The sequence below is a fragment of the Canis lupus genome, chromosome 10, assembly GCF_048164855.1.
Source record: "Canis lupus baileyi chromosome 10, mCanLup2.hap1, whole genome shotgun sequence".
Classification (NCBI taxonomy): Eukaryota; Metazoa; Chordata; class Mammalia; order Carnivora; family Canidae; genus Canis; species Canis lupus.
The window spans coordinates 45894893-45909971 of NC_132847.1; the positions used below are offsets into that span (position 1 = coordinate 45894893).

Genomic DNA, 15079 nt, shown 5'->3' on the forward strand with positions numbered 1-15079 from the left:
AGCCTTAACCTGCTATTTTTATTAGTAATAAATCCAAAACCTAATACTACTATTTTCAAGTCATCTAATTTTATATCTCTGTTTCCAAAAACAACATCTCCTTAGAAACATAGTTGGTTCCAAAGGTGACATTTTCAGTAACATCTTCCCATGCAATGTTCCTTATTTTAAAGGACTATGATCTTTCATTGAATACTAATATTTTAAGATGTCTTATTTTTTTTAATCTTAAAACCAAAAACAATAGTAATGACCAGTTTTTCTTAAGCTCCAAGAAAAAAAAATATCTTCCACTGTTGAAAAAGATGACTGTATTTTCTCTTTTCTCTCCTGTTTCTCCCCACCAGCCATAATAATTTCCTTTCACATCATTCATTTAGATCCTTGGCCCTTTCTGAAAAGAAGAGACTAGATATGGTTTATAAACCCAGTCAGCACAATGATTTTCAGAATAGAACCATTAGCCCTGCCCATTCAGGTGTCACTACCTTTTTTTAACAAGCTATTGATTTCCCCAAGAAAGTAGAGATAGAGATCAAAATGCATCTAAGAAAATGAAGAAAGCAGAAGAAAATAAACTGGAAAGAAAAGCAAACCTAGGAGAGTATTAAAATGGGGAGAAAGATAAAATCCTTAGAATAACAAAACTGGGGGGGACTGTCAGAGGTCACAGCATCCTAAGATATCTTTTACACTGACAAATATTCCACAGTAGCCACTCCTACCATGTGTCTTTAGTTCATATATTGTTGCTGTAATGCCCTATTTTATAGTTGGTCTTTGCCTACAAAGTTCTTACTTGCCCAGATCCATCAATGATTAATAATATATAACTTGGTGAGTCTGATGGCTTGTATTACCAAGAAGAAAACCTTGCCTTTGTCCTTTCATGATGAAAAGATAATATGTGGGAGAATCTGATCAGTCTGTCCTAATGTCAACCCTTGAGGAATCTTCCCTCCATTGTCTTGCACTCATCAGACCATCTAGGGTTAGACTGATGAATCAGGCTACTAAGTTTTGCCATGATCCCTTCTTTCACAGAAGAGAACTCTCCCTCTTCAGCAGCAGCACAAGGAGGGTTAGTGTACAGATGCTCTGATCTCTAGTCCTGTATACTATTCACACATCATCTTTGGGCTAATCCTGAAATCTTGCTCCAACTCGCTTCTTTGGTGAACAAAAGTAATAATATGTGGAGCCCCTAGTGTGAGCTGACATTCCTCACTCTTCTCTTTTCTTTTTTTTTTCTTCTCTTCTCTTTTCTGAGCTAAAAAATAATCTGATTATACTTTAGAAACATTAGACTTTCATGAGCATTTCACACTAAGCACCATAATAAAGATTTTAGTAATTTAAGATTCTCTACAACCTAAAACTCTATAAAATATAACATGGTTTTCAACTGAGATTCCCCAGATTTTCTGAAATGTAACATTATTTTATTCATTGTGCTTTAATGTTATATTTATAACATTATGATTTCATTGAAATCAATGTGCTATGTAAGAATAAATCATATATTCATTTATCTACTATCTAATCTATACTTCATTTTGAAAAAAAGCACTTATGATGGATAACTAGCTAATGTAATTATGCATTCAGGCAAACATTACATAGTGGAAAATGGCTTGGGATGTTTACTAAAAAGTGCTTGTATTCTTTGCATGTTAGCCTTTAAATAGGATTTGAAAGAGTTATCCCTATTTGTAGGTCATAGCATCTGGAAAAATTCATCATGTAGTATTCAAATCACTACTAACTTCAACATAATACATATTAATCAGCTAGAAATTCCATGAAATATACTATAGAAGATAATTCAGGGGAAATTCATGAATGTACAGCTGTATTCCTACCTTGGGGCTCTTTAATATCTTATAAATAACAAGTGTGAATTACTTAAATCCCTCAACAGACATATAACTTTAGAATGGTACACTTGTCATGCATTATCCTTCATGCAATTCTCATAATCACCTAATTAGGACAGTTTCTATTCATATCAATCATATATTTTTATAATTAATTTATAGCATCAGAAAACATTTCTTGTCCCATTACACTTATAATTCACAAGTTATTAGAAGAATTAATATGGACGAGTGGAGTCCAAGTATTTTTATTCATCCAGCTTTGTATTCAGAGACTTTAGAATTCTGCTAAGTTTTCTTTTAAATATTTCCGATATGTGCTTGCTATCAGGTTTCCTTCAAGACTCAGGATGAGGATGCCTACTGAATACTAATATTCAAACCTGGCTCAAGGTACTTAAACTCCCTCCACCCCATACCCCCAGTGACCCCCAGCAAACTCCCAGAAGAACACCTAATTTCCTCAGAAATCTCTCAAGATCCTTTCTTACTCAAATCATTTAGCATTGTCCTAGTGTGTCTAATTTCTGTTTTATACCATTGATCATCCTAATACTAATAATAGAATGATAGCACATTCTACATGTCAGGAACTATAAGGTTTCTAAAAGTTTCATTTGTGATAATTTTACCTCGAAATATAAGTAAACAAGAATAAATACCAAGTTTGTTCACTAACCCTAAGAACTATAAGAAGGCAAAAGTAACAACCTAATTAATAGACATTGAAAACAAAACTGTTTTAGTTCTAGTTTGACAAAACTTTGCATCCTCAATTATTGGAGCCAATAAAAATAGATCCCCAGATCTAATGAGTGTGTCTAGGGGAGAAAATAAGTGAATTATACCACTTTCAAGCTTCTGGTGTATAACCTTGCTGGCTAGAAAGGACTAGATCTATTGTCTGTCTAGTGATAGGAATAGAGGGGAAAAGTGCTAGAAGACATCTTCATAGGGGGGCACTGTAGTGCTGAAGTCCTGTTTGTTATGAAAATGTCTTTAGAAGTGACTCGGTGTCTTGGCTTCCCTTGGAAACTAGGTTTGGGAACTAGCAACAAGGCTACCATAAATGTTCTACAGATTATGCAGTGGCTAACTCTAAGGAGCTCCTTTCATATCATAACCTAGAGTTATGCCTGACCTACACAGTGTTAACCAATGATACTGCCAGCACTCTCACTGCACAGGTAGGTCAATGACATCATCGGGGGGTACCTGGGAGTCTCATTTGGTTAGGTGTCTCATCTGCCTTCAGCTCAGGTTGAAATCCCAGAGCCCTACAATCAAACCCCACATCAGGCTCCTTGCTTAGTGAGGAGTCTTTTTCTCCCTCTCCAACTGCCCCTCCCCCTGCTTGTGCTCTATTTCTCTCTCAAATAAATAAAAATAAAATCTTTTAGAAAATTATATCATCCCAATTGCAAGTTTTATCTAACCTTAGAAAGAGTGCTGCAATGAGAAAACATCCTATGCTGAGACCAAGAGGTGATGATGGGGGAAGATGAATGGTTATATTCAACCCAGCAATAGGCTTTTGTCATTGTTTTTGTTGTTAGAAGTGTCCATCCAGTTACTATAAAGGTTTTCAGTGAGTTAAGATCAAACATGTTCTCTTGCCCTTAATTTTAAAATTAATTTAGAGGCCCAATGGAAATTATTTTCCTGTATTATCTCACTCAATCCTCTTTTTAAGAAGGTGGTTTTATCCTCTCCAACTTTACAAAGTAGAAAATTCCATAAAGAGAGTTTAATAATTGTTTTCCAAAAGGGGCCCAATTAATAAGCTCCAGAGTTGGGATTTGAATCCAAGGATGCTCAACTCCAAAGTCTTGTTTTTAAGTACTGCTCATTTCTTCTTTTTAACCAAATTTACATAGATCTTGAACCCATGCCCGGAATGGAAATCGGAATGAACACTTTTTGAAGTCACACAGTGAAGGGTCTGACTAATGGAAGGCTGTTTCCATTCCTCTAGCTTTCTCACCTTTAATTAAATGTTTTCTCAGAATCATCACATGAAGCTTAATCAAAACTAAGTGCCAAAATAAGTTTTTGAGCTACTCTACATCATGTATTAGCATATTCTGTGTTCTACTGGAACAGCATTTCAAATTAACTCAAAATATTTTTGCCCAAGATATTTATACATTCTACTGTCTTTTTTTAAACCAAGGTTAATGCTATATTTTCTTTTAGTCATTAAAAAATAATAACATCACATAGGTGAATGTCAATTTAAATAAGAATTCCAAAGTTTGATTTCTTTTATGTATGGCCAAATTATCCTGAATTCCAGATCATGTAGCATGGTATAAGTTAGGAATAATAAAAGATTACAGCAGGGCATACAAATATATAAAAGGAAACAGTGTCACTCTAACATTTTGATATAGCCTAGCTTGCATACACAAGGAATATCCACATTGTCCAACCAGGTTCATGTTAACCAGAGATCTTACCAAATATAAACTTCAGTAATGAATTCAAGGATATGGGCAAACAAAAGGAACAGACAAAGCAGAGAGAGTTCTGGGGATTTTGAGGATGGCTCCCCAGGCCCTTCCTTTCTATATTGGCACATGCTTTCTGGCACAGAACAATAGCTGAGTTCTACTAAGGTTTTGTGAGATTTCTCCTACAGCAGGGAACATTTAAGTTATGAAAAATTTCTATTTTATACCCGAGAATTATACAGTGTAAGTGATATTCTCAAGGGAACCATGACTCATAGATTAGAAGCTTGTTTACTATAAGTAATTCCTTAACCATGAGCATCCCGCTAAGGGCATTCTGCAGATAAGAAGCCGTCTTCATAGCAAATGGTATCCATTTATTTACCCAGAGGTCCAGTTGGTGAGATTAGACCAAATCACCTGCTCTGTTCTTTCTCTCTGGTAAAATGAATGGATAAACAGCAGGAGAGCTGCTGTAACAGCTTCCTCCCACAGAAATTTAGTAAGGCTAAAGTCTCTTTTTTCCCCTCCTGTTTTTGCTGTCTTTCTCTTTTCTTTCCCAGAGAATGTGCTATTCAAACATAGTCAGCCACATCTATGCCAAGTGGTTCTGTCTACAAGTCACTTTGGGCAGATTTCTTCTGTTTTTTTTTTTGTTTTGTTTTTGTTTTTGTTTTTGTTTTGAGAATTGTAAGTGGTCTCTTATGAAACTATAATGCAATTATTAATATTCTGAGTAAAAATATAAGGAAACCATTATTTTAACTTTTATTAAGGTATTGGTACAAGTTCATTATGTTGTACTGATTACCTTAAGGAAGGGGAAAAGGTCCATCTTCTCTTTTGTAGTGAGAGTATCTCTGAAGAAAAAAGATAATGTCTAAGGAAAGGTATCTTCATGAAGGTACTCATCAGGAGAACAGTGAGGACATACATTTTTATTTCAAAATGTGGCAGAAATGAGACTTTGCTTTTGACCAATGCTCACTAGCACCATGGGAGTGCTCTGGGAATAATGACCATACACATGAAAGTAGAAGAAAAGATGCATTTATAGAATCCCACTCTAATGAAGGTAAGAGACAACAGTAGCTATAATAACATTGAAAGAAAGATCCTCTCTTGCTTCTCTGCTGGATATTGAACAGTAATCTTATTGTGCCCTGATAATTACTGCAGGAAAAAAAGTAACAGCATTACATTGTACAAATACTAAATTAAAAGCAGTGGCAGCAGCTGCGCAGTGTCTCTCTATAAGGCACTGGCAAAGGACTGCCCTTTAAACATGTCAGATCAGAGCGATATAAGGATCCCTGTATTTCAGAAGAGGCACCTGAGTCCCAGAACAAGGCAGAAGGGGCAACAAAGATTTGCTTGTGAGCATGACCAGGCTATGGAGAATCAGCAGTAAGAGGGCAAGAGCTATAATAGCATCACGGCGCCAGCCATGCTGCTGAGATTCTGGGCTGCAATTGCTTCATGCTTCGGCTGCAGCACCCCATCCTGATAGCATATAATCAGCATTCAGGTGGAGGTGGTGGAGTCTTTTGGTCTTCAGTGTGCAAGCTTGAGTTTAACAACATCTGAACAAGCATTCAGTCCAGGCTGACTTGAGCAGGAAACAACAACAACAACAACAAAAACGAAGAAGAAGAAGAAGGAAGGAAGAGAAAGAAAAGAGACAGATGCAAGAAAGGGGCAGATGCTTTGGGGGTAATAATGGGAGGAAAAATTCTGGGACACATAAAATGATTTTCCTGTAGTGACCAAAGTGTGAATAAGAAACATCACCTTATCTTTTTGTCCAGATAGGGCTATCAAAAGACAATTGTGCAAATATTGCAAATGTAAATGTCCCTCCTCCAACTGTGCAATACCAGGCCAATTCCAGATTGGCAAAGCTGATCTTACTGATCTTATCTAGATGCAGAAAAAGAAAACCTTGAGTATCCTATAATCACATTGATAGGGATTCATATAATTTGAGTCAGCCAAATTTACTATTTGCCTAAATGAATCTCTACCTTGTTGTATGTCAACTAAGAAAAGAGGGAGTCCTGACTTCTAGCCGTATGACCTATAATGGTGAACCAAAGGATAGACTCAGTGAATTGTATAATGTAATTGTAGGTATTCGCTGTGATGAAGGGGAAATTCCAAAGAATAGTCCAGTCTACTTGGACTTTCTTGTACTTGCACTGTGCTTGGTATCAGTGTGAAAAGTAAGGTAGCTGTGGATGTACTATTAGTTTATTGACTAAACCACATGAAAACCCATATTTACATTAGCTATCAATCTTCATGTTCATTTTAAAACATTTCATTTGTTGTTTATTTATATTATGTCACTACCAAAATGTTTAGTATTCTGACTTAAGGGAAAACATGCTGAATCTGCTATATTCTCAGCACTCCTACTCCAGCTAGTGAGCGATGACTGAAAGGAGGCACTGAGTGAGAACCCTAACTTCTAATGCATTGATACCCTGCCATGTTTTCCTGTCTTCCTCTTCCCTTCCTCTCTACATATGCAAAACTACCCATCAATATTTCCAGTATTAATAAACATTAATCTACAAATTAAAATAGAATGTGATAAGGTGTGCAGACAAGCAGAAATCCTTCCCCATTCTTTTTTTTTTTTTCTTAAAGATTTTTATTTATTTGAGAGTAAGAGAGCTAGGGAGCACAAGCAGGGGAGTGGGAGTGGGAGAGAGAGGGGGGTGGAGGACAGGCTTCCTGCTGAGCAGAGAGGCCACAGGGCTCCATCCCAGGACCCTGGAATAAAGACTTAGACTGAAGGCAGATGCTTAACTGACTGGGTCACCCAGGTGCTCCCCCTCCCCTATTCTTTCTAAGGAAATAATTACGTTAAGGCTAAAAAATTTAAATTCTCAACTTTTTGCCTTTAGACTTTATTTCACCATGCTTGGTTAATTTTGGTTAACTAGGTAATTGTGAAAAAACAAGTCTCGCTGACGCCCAAAATTTTTGCCGTGGCTCCTCTGATCTGTGAAAATTGTATCAACTGAAATATTAAGAAGAGAAATGCTAGCTCTACCCGGTTTGGTTCTGGCAGTGTTTTGGAACTAAATTCTTAAAATCTTCCCAATGCAAAGCACCTAGAAATGCTAGATAAAATACAACAAATACCCTTCTAAATGCATAATTGAACTCACTAGAAAGTAAAGATAGTCTCCAGAGGCCAGAATTCAAAAGAGAGATAGCAATCAGAATGGCAAGCTGATGTTAAAGCCATGGATGCCCTAGGGGAGCTTGTCAATCTCAGTAACCAAGAATTTTAGGTTTTAATGGCTGTACCCTAAACAGTAGAAATGACCTTGAGCCCAAGTAAACTGATGTGTGAGCAAAGAGCTTGCTTCAAAAGGGTGGGAACTAAGCAGCTATGCCTTCAAATGTAGACCAGGAAATGTTCAGGAGGGAAAGGGTTTGTTGACAAGAAAACGTATCTATCTTAGCTACAATCTGCTTAAAATAGTAAAGTATACCCCCATAATTTTATATTTGAGGACTTCTCTCATGCAGGTTTGGCTTAGATATTTCTGGAAATCTCAACATTAAAAAGTAACATGGATTAGTTGTTGGCTGGCAGTATCTTGGAGGCAGCTGGAAGAAACAAATGATTAGGGGAAACCCTATCCTTATTTCAGGCCTCATTTATCCCACAGATAAATCTTTAGCAGATATGAACTCACAATATAACAAACACATGAGGAAACAAGCCATCCCAAGTAGAGTCAGGAGAAAAATAAAGCACACAACTAAATTTCACAGAAATCCAGATAAAATAACCATCAGATATGGCATAACATGTATTTAAGGTGTATGGGTAAGCATAAGGTACCAAAATTGGCAAAAGGAATAAAATATTAAAAATGAAAATCTGGCTGATGTGGGGAAAATTAGATATTTTAGGGATAAAATATAAATGCAATTAAAATTGAATGAATTTATATTAGAATTAAAAAGATAAATTCTGATTGCAGTATACACAGAGGTTGTTCAAAAACTGTATTTTGGAGGAACAAGGAGGTGGAAAATATGAAAGAGACATGAAGGAAGAATAAGGAGGCTAACATATATCTAATTTGAATTAAAGAATGGAAAGCTTAGAGAAAAGATAGCAGCCAATAATTTTCTGTAACTGATGAAACAGATCTGAAATTCCAGACTCAACTACCATAGCAAATTCCAAGTGGAATAAATGCAAATAAATACATGTAGACATATCAGATTAGAACTGCAGAACATCAAAAACAAAGAAATTTTAAAAGTCACCAAAGACATAGCCTGTAAAATGACACCTCAACACAATAAGATTTCTATAATCTCCATAAGTGTAATATGAAGGTGAGTTTGAGAAAACATGAACAATAAAATCCCCCAAGTTACCATAAATGGGTTTTTGTATTCTTATATACTCTCTTAGGATCCCCATGAGTATACACTTGAGGGTACGATGCCCTAACACTTTTCATTTCATCTTCCATATGGTAGAGGGGTAATATGCTGTATTTATGGATGAAAATTAATGCCTAAATGTCTAAGTACCAAAGCCATTCTTTGTTGAATTATCCTTGATGTTGATGCCAATGAAGCTAGATCATTTTGCAGTCACCCAATTCTATAATGTGAGTTAAAGGACAGCTGCACTACTCTTCTGTGTACCAGCAAACCTCCATCAATCAACCTTCCTTTCTCCATTTTCCTGTCAGAAGGCTGAGATACCGTCTCTCTGGTCTGCTAAGCCACACCAGGAGGTACTCCTACAAGAGTGTGCTTTTTCTTTTACTTTTTGGTAAACACTTTTTAAATGGTAAAGTGAATGGTAGGTTTAAATTAGAGAATCAACATACGTAGTACAGAACCAAAAAGATGGTAGCCACTAAATCGTTTTCCTCCATGAATTATTTATTTTTCTTTCCTATCCATAAAGTCAGGAAGAACCATTGTATATAGTTTGGTTGATCAGATTCTTTTTCTATTCATTAGAAACTTTAATTAAATCTAAGACATTTTTACATTTTTTATCTTCCTCAAAATGAAAGAAAAACAAAACATCCTCAGAATATATTTTTTTCTCAGAATATATTCTAAGAATGTGGAGTTAGTATGCCAAAATCTCGCAAACGGCTCTTCATAACAGTAACTCTTGGGCTGGGGTGAGTGAGTTGTATCACAAGGGTATTTGAGCCTTTAATTTTACCTGCACCATTGCTAGGCTAAGACAGGCAGAATGACTAGGCAGGATGTTAGGACAGGAGAGGACCTCATCATAATTCTTTTAGGTTCATCTACTCTTCTGGGCATATACATTTGTAAAATAAAAATACAATTCTAGTTTGCAACTACATTCTGCAATTCCCAAATTATCTCAAAACAGAGAACAGGGAACTTAATTACCATTTGAGTGCTGGAACAGAACCTTAATTTTGTAATATATATCATCTCCAAACTTCAGTTATGTCACCTGTAACATGGGTATAATGCCTGCCTTATAGTGGATTAACTCCCTTGATTGAAACCCCCACTACTATCAGGATAAGTATCAAATTCAATAGTCCTGAGTGTAGAACCTTGATGTTTTTCTCTCTGCTTCCTCATCCCCTCTGGATACAACTGGTGTCAGTCCCTTCCTCCTACTCTACAACTTGGTCAAGCTGAAATACTTGCGTTTCCAGAATAAGCAAAGTTTACTGAACATATAAAGTTCCTTTTGCCTATAAGATACTTCTTCCCTTACTCCATCACCTACATACTTTTTACTTTATTCTCAATTTAGGTGTCACCACTCTTTTCAACTCTCTCCTAACTCCTATCTACTTCTACATTAAACATGATTCCTGTGTACTAGGTTTAAAACCCTGTATAATAAATAAATACCTGTATAAACTCATATATTGACATTTTTGCAGGTTTACTATATCATATTTGTCTATATCTCTCACTAGACTTTAAAATTCTATAGGACAGGAACGATTGTAGCAAGAAAACTATTGCACAGATTCTCAGCAAATAGTATTAATTATCAATATGTGTAGAATGAAGAATATGTATGTTTATGATGACTTTTATTAACAACAAAATTAACTGAAAAGCAATAGCTAATGCTAACAGATTATAAGAATTTAACCCTTAGTCTGAATGAGGTGTGTTTTAAAGACAGTCCATGCATCTTCTCTATAAGACAGTGAGTATTATTATTATTCCCATTTTATGGATGATAGCACTGAGGGTCAGAGAAGTAAGAAATTACATAAAACATGTAGCTAGTTAGTGTTGAAGCCAAGATTTGAATTTAGATCTCTCTGTTCACAGAATCCAAATTTTTACAGTGCCTGCATCATAGAAGGTATCCAAAAAATACTGACTCCACTGTCTTTCTTTTCCAACCATTTTCTTTAATTTTCTTCTATTTGGGCAATTTAAATATTGCAAGCTTGGAAAATCAAGTGCAGAGCAATTTTACCAATCCCCCTCTCAAAAGCCTCTTTTACATGGATGGACGAAAGTAATGCAGATTATTCACCTTGACATACAAACTTCCTGTCGCATGGCAAAAGCCCTGTCATTTATGAGACTGAAGATAATTTGGATGATGTATTTTGTTGTGAATCCTGTAAGAGGTACACTTCTTGGAAAATATATTTTTGTTGTTTTTTTGTTTTATCAAAAGATAAACATAAAAGCAAAGCAAATATGGAAATACTAAATGAGAATGCATGTCATTTTATTTGTCTCTGCTTGCGGAAATAGTTTGAGAGACACATTAAAAACAAAGACCTTTGAGGACTATTTGAGTAGACTACCTTTGGAATTCAACTAAGGCTTTGAGCCAGGCTTTTGCTAATAGTTGAGAACCACAGTGGAATTCCAACCTCTAGATTACTTTGAAGGTGGCACAGACTGTCACCCATGCCCAGGGACCCAAGAAGAGTTTTCCTGGAACCTCAGAAAGGATTAGAAACCTGATAAAGCCCAGTAATTGCTCTACACACTGGACCACACCACCTCATTATCCTCTGATGCTTATTGAAGTTACATATGCAATAGGAACTGGCTGGAGGATAAATCAAATTGTCCTTGGAGAGATCATACATATGTATTAACTAAGACTTTTTAAAAGACTTTGATAATAGCAAACCACCAGGTGGAATTGTAGATGAATTCGTGCATAGAAAGAATTCTGTCTTTTTTTATCATCATTCACAAGATTAAAACTAGAGCAAAGGTAAGTAATCTCAGCAGTTAATTATTTTGTCTTCATTAAAATGTTATTTTCTTCATTTAAAATACATTTATGTTCCATGATAATGCAATATTTGAAATGTTGTATAAAAGGCACTATATACAAATAAATAAAAGCTATAACTATTATCTTAGAAACATGATATGTTTCTTCATTACTAATTAAAAAAAACTAATGCAACTAAACAAAAGCCTTGCATCCAAATTACAAAGGAAAAGAATGTGAGCAACAAGCTTAAGGTGGAAAAAAGAGGAAAAGAAAATGATTTTGAGCTCCTTGAGAGCAGAGATTGCATTTTCTTCATATCCATTCTAAGTTCAGCAAGGCACATAGTAGAAGTTCAATAAATGCTGATTGGACCGAACTGTTTGTTGAACAAAACTGGAAATCACAGAAGAAAGGTAAGCAACCCCACAAGTCACTGTAGATCCTTTATATGACGGGTCTACAGATAACTCCTGTCAATTCCTTTGGTAAATAAAGTTTTATTGGAACATAGTCATGCGTATTTATATATGATCGAAGCCTGTTTCAATACTACCCTGTGGCCTGAAGTCTAAAATATTTATTACCAGTTCTTTACTATCTGGTCCTTTAAGTAAAATACGGTCTAGTCCTTATAGGGCCAACTTCTGCCCTATAAATTAACTTATACAGGTAAAGTTTGGAGACAGGTTTAAACCACACCACTGCAATAAAGCAAATATTGCAATACAGTGAGCAAACGAATTTTTTTATTTCCCAATGCAAATAAGTTATTATATGATTATATAATCATATATATCAATATTATTATATATATGACTATATATAATCATATTACTATACTCTATATTAAGAGTGTAATAGTATTCTTTCTAAAAAGCAATGCACATACCTTAATTAAAAAACACTTTATTGCTAAAAAATGCTAACCATCATCTGAGCTTTCAGTGAGAAGTAATCACTGCTCATAGATCACCATAACAAATATAATAATAATGAAAAAGTTTGAAATATTGTGACAATTGCCAAAATGTGACAAAGGAAGCAAATGCTATTGGAAAAATGGCACCAATAGTCTTTCTCCGTGGAGGGTTGCCACAAACCTTCCATTCGTTAAAAAAAAGAAATACAGTATCTCTAAAGCATTATAAAGTGAAAAGCAAGCAAATGAGTATGCCTGAACTATGAAATTAAGAGAATAGCCACACATTTCATGTATAAACTTGCCCAGCAATGCCAATTTTAGCCTGGCTTATAATATAAAACTCATGTGTCTTAGAAAATAGGCATAGCAAAGGGGTAGTGGGATCAGAGGTGAACAACAACAACAACAACAACAAAATGAAAAGTAGACAATAATCACATTAAAAAACTCTGGACTCACAGTTTTGAGTTTGAATCCAGGAGTCTAGTGTTTGTGAGCTCTGAGATTTGGGGTAAATTACTTAACTTGTAAGTACCCATTTTCTCTTCCAGAATACAGAAGTAGAAATGTTCATAGCACTGTCAGGAGGATTAAATGAAATAACGTATTTAGAGTGCCTGATTAGTAATGTGTTCAGGAAATATACTTTATTGTTTCATAAGACCAGTCAGTTAATTACCTTCCAATAGTACCAAAATAGTGTGTGTGTACATGTATATGTATGCATGTGTGTATATGTATGTGTTTACGTGTATATACATGTCTCTATGTATATGTATATATGTATGTGTATATGCATGCATGTGTATGTATATATGAATGTGTGTGTAGGAGTATGTAATCTTTCCCTTACCATACTGGCTCCTAACCTTCTACAATCATCAAGAACAATAACAATAATAACAACACCCTAAGATTATGAAACTGGAGTTCAGGTGCTTTGTTACAAAAGTCCTTGTATTTAAAGTGAACAAAAATAGTGTAGTTCCAATAAAAAAAAACTTCAAATATCTAAAGAAGAAATGAGATGGGAGGCTTTTTCTATAAAACATAACAAAAATCACTAAAATTAGAACAGTATGATATTAAGAATAGACAAATGGCTTCATGGAAGACAAGCAAGTCCAGAAATGTGTGTGTGTGTGTGTGTGTGTGTGTGTGTATTCATATCAATAAGGAAAACTGAAATTCAGTAAACAGATTGACAACAACTTACTAACCATTTGAAGGAAAAATGGTTACATTCCAAATTTATTACATACATAAAATTAAGTTCCATGTGGATTAAAAAGTTATTATTTTAATAATAAAAGAAACAAAAAGCATTATAAGAAAATACAATGTATCTTTATATGAGATTATGGAAGACCTTCCCAGGCAAGTCACATCTTTCAGAACCACAGGAGGAAAAGATGACAGGTTTGTTTTATAAAAACTGAAAACTTCTGTATGACTACAAAAATTGTAAGTAAATTTAAAAGATAATATATGTAACAGAAGAAACTTGCTGCAATATGTATGGCACAAAAAGGTTTAAGGTCAAGTATATATTTAAAAACTCTTACATAACAATATGTAAATAATACAACAAAAACAAAAACAGGTAAGAATAAAAGTAAATAATTTATAGAACTATAGATAGCCAATATAGATACAAAGTTACTCCCTGGGACGCCTGGGTGGCTCAGCAGTTGGCGTCCTCCTTCTGCTCCCGTCGTGATCCCTGATACAGCAATGGAGTTCCATTGGGCTCCCTGCGGGGAACCTGCTTCTCCCTCTGCCTGTGTCTCTGCCTCTCTGTGTCTCTCATGAATAAATAAAATCTTATTTTCCATGTGTTAGCATATTATTTTTTTAATTTTTAAGTTAAAAAACTTGATCTAGTTTGGGTCAAGATGTAGAAAAAAAGCACCTTTTTTTTTATAGTAGTAACATTAAAAGACAATACTTCCAAAGTGATTGTTATATGCCAGGCAATGTTCTGTGTGTTTGTGTATATATGCATTTATGCATAAAATAGTTTAAATATAAATATACACACACACAGCATTATCTGGTACATGGTAATCACTTTGGAAATACTATGTGTATATATATATATTATATATATATGTGCTTTTATATTCACATAAAAGTGGCTACACATATATATTCTTAACAGATTTGTGAGCACTCTTTTCTAGCCCCATTTTGCACATGATAAGATCAAACCACAGAGAGGTTAAATAACCTCCCAAGATCTCATACCTACTGAATAGCCTTTTACATTTCTACTAGCAGTATGCAGAACTCTAATATTTCCACAGCTTTACCAATACTCTTTTTTTTTTTTTAATTTTTATTTATTTATGATAGTCACAGAGAGAGAGAGAGAGGCAGAGACACAGGCAGAGGGAGAAGCAGGCTCCATGCACTGGGAGCCCGATGTGGGATTCGATCCCGGGTCTCCAGGATCGCGCCCTAGGCCGAAGGCAGGCGCCAAACCGCTGCGCCACCTAGGGATCCCCTTTTTTTTTTTTTTTAATGATGGCCATCCTAAGAGATATGGGGTGACATCTCATTGTAGTTT

General features: G+C 35.2%; 1 long non-coding RNA gene across 9 annotated transcripts in view; it reads right to left on the minus strand.

The window, feature by feature from the left end:
- The window catches only part of LOC140641542 (uncharacterized), a 292971-nt gene that overhangs the window by 16882 nt on the left and 261010 nt on the right, over window positions 1-15079 (minus strand). The window contains exon 7 of one of the 9 annotated variants that reach the window (XR_012038096.1): window positions 5142-5190. The exons of the other annotated variants lie outside the window; for them this stretch is intronic. This is a non-coding gene — a long non-coding RNA (uncharacterized lncRNA). The remainder of the gene's footprint in view (window positions 1-5141; window positions 5191-15079) is intronic. 9 annotated transcript variants of the gene reach the window in all.